We start from the raw sequence: 6,689 nt of genomic DNA, 5'->3' as shown, positions 1-6,689 counted from the left end.
CAGTAGCTTGATGTTCGGTGGTGGGGTCATGGTCCAGGGGGAGGTAGGAAGAAGTATCTGAGAGTTTGCGCTGAGTCTCTGCAAGGTAGACGTCAGTACGCCATACAACAACAGCACCACCCTTGTCTGCTAGTTTGATGATCATGTCGGGGTTCGACCTGAGAGAACGGAGTACCTCTAGTTCAGAGGAGGACAGGTTAGAGTGACTGATGGGGGCAGAAAAATTGAGATGACCAATGTCGCTCTGACAGATTTCAATGCAAATATCAAGAGCGGGTAAGAGGCCAGAGGGAGGGGTCCAGGTAGAGGGAGAATGCTGGAGGTGGACTATTGGGTCTACTTATCGTGGGTAGGACCCCTGGTCAAAGAAGTGATCTCGGAGGCAGAGGCGACGGAAGAAGAACTCAAGGTCATGCTGAGCGCGAAGTTCATTGAGGTGGGGACGTAAGGGCCTAAGCACCTAACTGTTCTAATCCCATTTTTTAGCAGTTGTCCCATAGCCTTGCGTGCTCTGGCGTTTCAAGTGCTCATCTAAATACTTCTTAAATGTTCTGACGGTCCCTGCCTCTACCAGCTCTTCAGGCAACGTGTTCAAAATTCCAACCACACTCTGGGTGATTTTATTTCCCTCAAATCCCTTCTAAATCTCCTGTCCCTTACCTTAAATCTATTCCCCCTGGTTATTGACCCCTTCGCTAAGGGAAAAAATGTTGCATCCTATCTGCACTATCAATGCCCCTCATAATCTTGTATACATCAATCATGTCCCCCACCTCCCCGCCACCCCCACCCCCTGCCCCCCACACCTCCACCTTCTCTGCTCTAAGGAAAGCCACATTAGCCTTTTCAGTCTCTCTTCCTAGCTGAAATGCTCCAGCCCAGGCAACATTCTGGTGAATCTCCTCTGCACCCTCTCCAGTGCAATCACATCCTTCCTACAGTGTGGTGACCAGAACTGTACACAGTACTCCAGCTGTGACCTAACTCGTGTTTTATACAGCTCCAACATAACCACCCTGCTCTTATATTCTATGCCTCGTTTAATAAATTCAAGTATCCCATCTGCCTTCCTAACCACCGGATCTACCTATAGTTATAGGAGATTCAATCGTAAGGTGAACAGACAGGCGTTTCTGCAGCCGCAAAAGAGACTCCAGGATGCTATGTTGCCTCCTTTGTGCCAGGGTCAAGGATGTCTCAGAGCGGCTGTGGGGCATTCTGAGGGAGAGGGCGAGCAGCCAGTTGCCATGGTACGTATCTGTGCCAAAAGACATAGGTTATAAAACGGGATGAGGTCCTACAAGCTGAATCTAGGGAGTTAGGACGTAAATTTTAAAAATAGGACATCAAAGGTAATAATCTCAGGATTACTACCAGTGCCACGTGCTGCTGAGAGCAGAAATAGCAAGATATATCAGGTGAATATGCAACTGGAGAAATTGGGTAGTGGGGAGGGATTCAGATTCCTGGGACCTTTGGACCTGTTCCGGGGAAGGTGGATCCAGTACCAATTCCCTTGGGGGTTGGGGGTGGGGGGGGTGGGGGTTGCTATTGCTATCGAGGAGGGTTTAAACTAGAATGGCAGGGGGATGGGAATCTGCACAAGGAGACAGAGGAGACTGAAACAAGGATAGAAATGGAAGGCAGAAAGTTATGAAGCACAAATGGAAGGCAGAGAAAACGAGAGCGAAAAAGAAATGGGGTCATAGTGCAAAATGAAGCTGAATTACTAAAAATATTTATTTTAAAAAGACAAGTCTAAATGCATTGTGTCTTAATGCGTGGAGCATTCGCAATATGGTGTATTGATATAAACGGTTCTGATATAGTTGTGATTATGCAGACATGGCTGCAGGGTAACCAAGGGTGGGCTCTGAACACCCAGGGGTACTGAATATTTTGTAAGGACAGGCACAACGAAGACGAAGATGGGCGAATGTGGTTAGTGAAGGAGGAAATCAATGCAATAGTGAGGAACGATATTGGCTCAGAAAATCATTCTGTGGAATCTGTATGGGTGGAACGAAGGAACATCAAGGGGCAGAAAATGTTGGGAGGAGGGCGAGGTTGTCTATAGGCCCCCAAACAGCAGTGGAGATGTAAGGGATGGCTTTAATCAGGAAATTGGAGACGTATGCAATTAGGGTACAACTGAAATCACGGGTGACTTTAATCTGCATATAGATTGGTGAAATCAAATTAGCAATAATACTGAGGAGAAGGATTCCCTGCAATGTGCACGTGACGTTTTTTTAGACCAATACTTCGAGGAACCAACTAGAGAACAGGCTATCCTAGACTGGGTATTGTGCAATCAGAAAAGGATTAATTAATACTCTTGTTGTTCGGGGTCCCTTGGGGAGGAGCGACCATAACATGTTAGAATTCATCATGAAGCTGGAGAGTGAAGTAGCTGAATCCGAAACTAGGGTCCTGAACCTAATTAAATGAAACCACGAAAGTATGCGGTGCGAGTTGGCTATGGTAGATTGGGGGACTTTACTAAAAGGCTTAACGGAAGATAGACAATGGATAATATTTAAACAACGCGTGCGTGAATTTACAACGATTATCCACCTTGGCGCAAAAAAAACAAAAACAAAGAACGGAAAGGTGTCTCAACCGTGGCTTAGCGAAGAATTTAGGGATCGTATTAGATCCAAAGAGGAGGCATATAAACTGGCCAGAAAAAGCAGCAATCCGGAGGATTGGGAGCAGTTTCCAATTCAGCAAAGGAGTACAAAGAGGTCGATTAAGCGGGGGGAAATCGAGTATAAGAGTAAACTTGCAGTTCTGGGCATCACACCTTAGGAAGGAAATATTAGCCTTGGAGGGAGTGAAACATAGGTTTACAAGAATGATACCTGGACTATAGGGGTTATGTTATGAGGAGAGATTACACAAATTAGGCCTGTTTTCGCTGGAATTTAGAAGGCTAAGGGTGATCTGATCGAAGTCTTCAAGATATTAACAGGAAAAGTCAGACTAGATAAAGATAAACTATATCCATTGGTTGGAGATTCTAAAACTAGGGGGCATAGTCGAAAAGTTAGTACCAGACCGTTCAGGAGAGATGTCAGGAAGCACTTCTTCACGCAGAGGGTGGTAGAGGTTTGGAGCTCTACTACAAACAGCAATTGAAGCTAGAACAGTTGTTAATTTTCAGTCTGAGATAGATAGTATTTTGTTAAGCAAAGTTATTAAGAAATATGGGCCAAAGGCAGTTATGTGGAGTTAGGGCGCAGGATCAGTAATAATCTCGTTGAATGGCGTGACAGACTCGATGAATGGCCTATTCTTGTTCCTATGTTCGTCCAAGCCGCAGGGATTACAGGCAGCCTCGGAATCTGTGAACCTGCTTAAAAGCATTTTGCGTGGGACTGCCTTTGCAGCACCATCCACCCCAGGTCCCCGATGTAAAGGGTGAGGACTGCCGCTTAGAGAGACCTCCACCTGGGTTTTCCCCACTGCCAGATGGCAACACGGACCGCCAGGGCGTGTCCGGCCGGCTGACTAGGGCGAGGAAGAGTGGAGAGTGTGCAGGAGCATCCTGTACAGGAAACACCTACGCGCTGATTGGAATGGCATGGAGGGCATTTCCGAGAGGCGGCTTGGGTTGTGCGGGTCTGGCTTCTGATGAGGGTTTTGGGGCCTGTGCCGATGAGCCGTTCCGGCCGAGCGGGGCTCAGCTCGGCCGGTAGCGCTGCACACTCCCGAGTCCCCTTGTCACCCGCTATGAGGGGCATCCCGGGGGCTTCTCCTCCGCCCGCCGGGCCATGCCCGGAGCTGGCCGTCCGGATAGCCGAGGCACTCTCCTCCAGCGGCGGGGAAGTGCCCTGACTGGAGGCGTCTGTGTTCCAGACTCTGAATAGATCCCAGTAAAAGACAGGTAACTCCCTGAGAGAGGCGTGGCTAACATTATCCGCTGGGAGCTGCGTGTCATCTTGAAGGCACACCATCTGGGAAGACGCTCGATGTACAGACATCTCTGCAGAGTCCGAAGACGGAGAGTCTCAGCCTGGGTGCGCATGCACACCAGCAACTGGCCATCCTCGTTGACCAGGAGACTCAAGACGGCGGCAAAGACCCAGTGTTTCCTGTTGCCCCAGAAGAAATCGATGAACTTCTTGTGGATCTTGGTGGCAAATGCTGGGGGAAAGATGGATTAGGTCCCAGACCAGGTGGATGCTGTCCTGGATGGACCGGCCTGGGAACGTGTAGGACTGGCTGGGGTGGATGATGTGGGCAGGCAGTCCAGGCAAGTAGACAGTGCCCGGGCAAAGATCTTATAATCTCTGCTGAGGAGGGAGATTGGACGCCAGTTCTTAAGCAGGTGGAGATTACCCCTCTTCAGCAACAGGATCATGACTGTCCTGCACCATAAAAGGGGCAGCTCCTTGGACACCAGGCTTACACCAGGACCGCATGTAAACATACCCCAGGCCGTCCCAGAACGCCCTAAGGAACTTCAAGGTTAGTCCTTCCAGCCCCGGGGATTTGCCTCTCGAAAGCTGCTGGAGGGTGCCGGTCAGCTGCACCAACATGATCGGGGTCTCCAATCCTTCGGCACCCTCCGGGTTGACCTTTGGCAGGTCCTTCATTGGGCGGATCCAGAGAGAAAAACGCACTGTAATAGGTACGGACCAGGAGACCCATTCCCTCCGCATCTGTGATGGAGGATCTGTCGTCTGCCAGTACCTTGAGGAGCCATTTTTCCGTTGAATCGAAGAAGGATGAGGCACGGTCAAAATCTTCCAGGATCTGAATCTACGACCTCAGGTACGCACCTCAGAACCCTCTGACTTTCAGGTCACTATGTGCACCCTTCTTCTATTTGTTCGCCTGCCACAGGGCTGGGTCTTCGACGGCATGACCGAGGCGGGACTCCAATTCGAGCACCTCCCTCTCTAGGGGCCCGATCTCGGCTACCAGCCTCTTGGTCGAACCCTTCACGTACTCCTGACAGAAGCCACAATGTGAGACTTGCTGACATCCCACAATAGCTTCAAGGAGGGGAAGCCCCCCTATGTTCTTGTCATATTGAGAGATAGGTTTCAGCTGTTTTTTCCCAGTAGTCATTCAAATGATTATATTCACTTATTTGTGGGAGTTTCAGTTTACATCTGTCCCATATCTGGTTCAAAATATATAGTCATTTAAAATTTTCAGGATTGTTATGGGTCAATGTTGCTGCTCAGTGGCTGAAATTAACGTTGCTCAGTTGAAAAATAAATCTCTGCTTTTGATTACACTAAGTTAAGGACAACAATTTGACACAATTCTCCTGAGCATTTCTTTGGTCACTGAATATAATTTAATAGATTCCCCAAAGTCGCACTCAGCTCAATCAAATATATTCAATTCCAATCACTTGTCGCATTATATTTACCGATTGCTAAAAGTTGGAGCCATCGTAGTGCAAGGAAATTGAAAATAAATACTCTGCCCCAAACCGCTCCTAGGGCAGCCCTGGAAATGCTGGTCGGATAGTGTGGAAACTGTCTGTACCTGCCCTGGGAATGTTTAGTGAAGCAGTGTTTATTGGCAGTTTGATCTGTACCGAATCTGTTGAGCAACTTCTATCCAAAGTTTCCATGGCACAGTGTAGAAGGCACTTTACTCTCTATCTAATCTGACAGATAAATGAAACAACAGTCAGACTAAGGTGCCATGGAAGGGCTCAAGAGAACTGGTGGGCACCTCCCGTTCCTTCTCCAAGGACATATGGTTGCAATCATAACCTCAAAAGAGGGCAGGCAATCATGGCAGACAAAACCACACTCATCCCCTCTCCCCATGGCCCTCGGCCAAAACCTATGAATTGTTAACCTGACCAACACAGACGGGCGGACAGATCTACCTCCTGCACCCCACCCCCCTCTACGCCAGATGCCCAAGGCTGAAGAGTGTTGGGCTCAAGTGCAGCTACAATTTGAGGAACAGGCCCATTAATATGCACATTGGACCTGCGAACTCGCACACTCCATATAAACATGATACATGGGCTCATATTGGTGGCCTGGGAGCCCATGAACCTATTTAAACGCTTATTTCACTGGGCTTCCTTGTGAAACAATCTCATTCCAAGCCCCTGATATAAAGGGAATGGACGCCTGCATAAAGACACCTCCATTGGGGATTCCCCTCACAGCCAGATTGCAAGACAGAATGCCATGGCATGTCCAGGTGCAAGACGAGGGTGAGGGAATAGAGTGCATGTAGGAACAGCCCATGCAGGAAATCCCTCTGTGCAGTGTGGAATGGCACAGAGGGCAGTTCCAAGAGGTGGTTCAGTCTGTGTGGATGTCCTGATGAGAGATATGATGCCTGGACCCAATGAGCGGGTCCAGCCGAGCCGGGATCAGCTAGGCCAGGAGCAGGCAATGCCTTTCAACCTCCTCGACACACTCAAGGAGGGGCGCCCCAGAGGCTTTGGCTGTTGCTCCACCTGATGGTCCATCCCCAGAGGTGGCTCCCCGGACAGCCTTAGCCCTTTCCTTCCCCAGTGGGCCAGCGCCCTGACTGGAGCTAACCATGATGTAGAATCGGAATAGATCCGAGTAATAGACAGGAAACTCCCTGCAGAGGCATGTCTAACGTTCGTAGTCAGAAATTGCGTCTTATCTTGAAGGCAGTTGCACTGGCTGAAAATATGCGTCGCCAACCGACACCATCTGGGAGAATGCTTA

This window comes from Heterodontus francisci, unplaced genomic scaffold (genome assembly GCF_036365525.1).
Source record: "Heterodontus francisci isolate sHetFra1 unplaced genomic scaffold, sHetFra1.hap1 HAP1_SCAFFOLD_319, whole genome shotgun sequence".
In the NCBI taxonomy this organism is placed as follows: Eukaryota; Metazoa; Chordata; class Chondrichthyes; order Heterodontiformes; family Heterodontidae; genus Heterodontus; species Heterodontus francisci.
Note: the sequence above shows the minus strand (reverse complement) of the source record.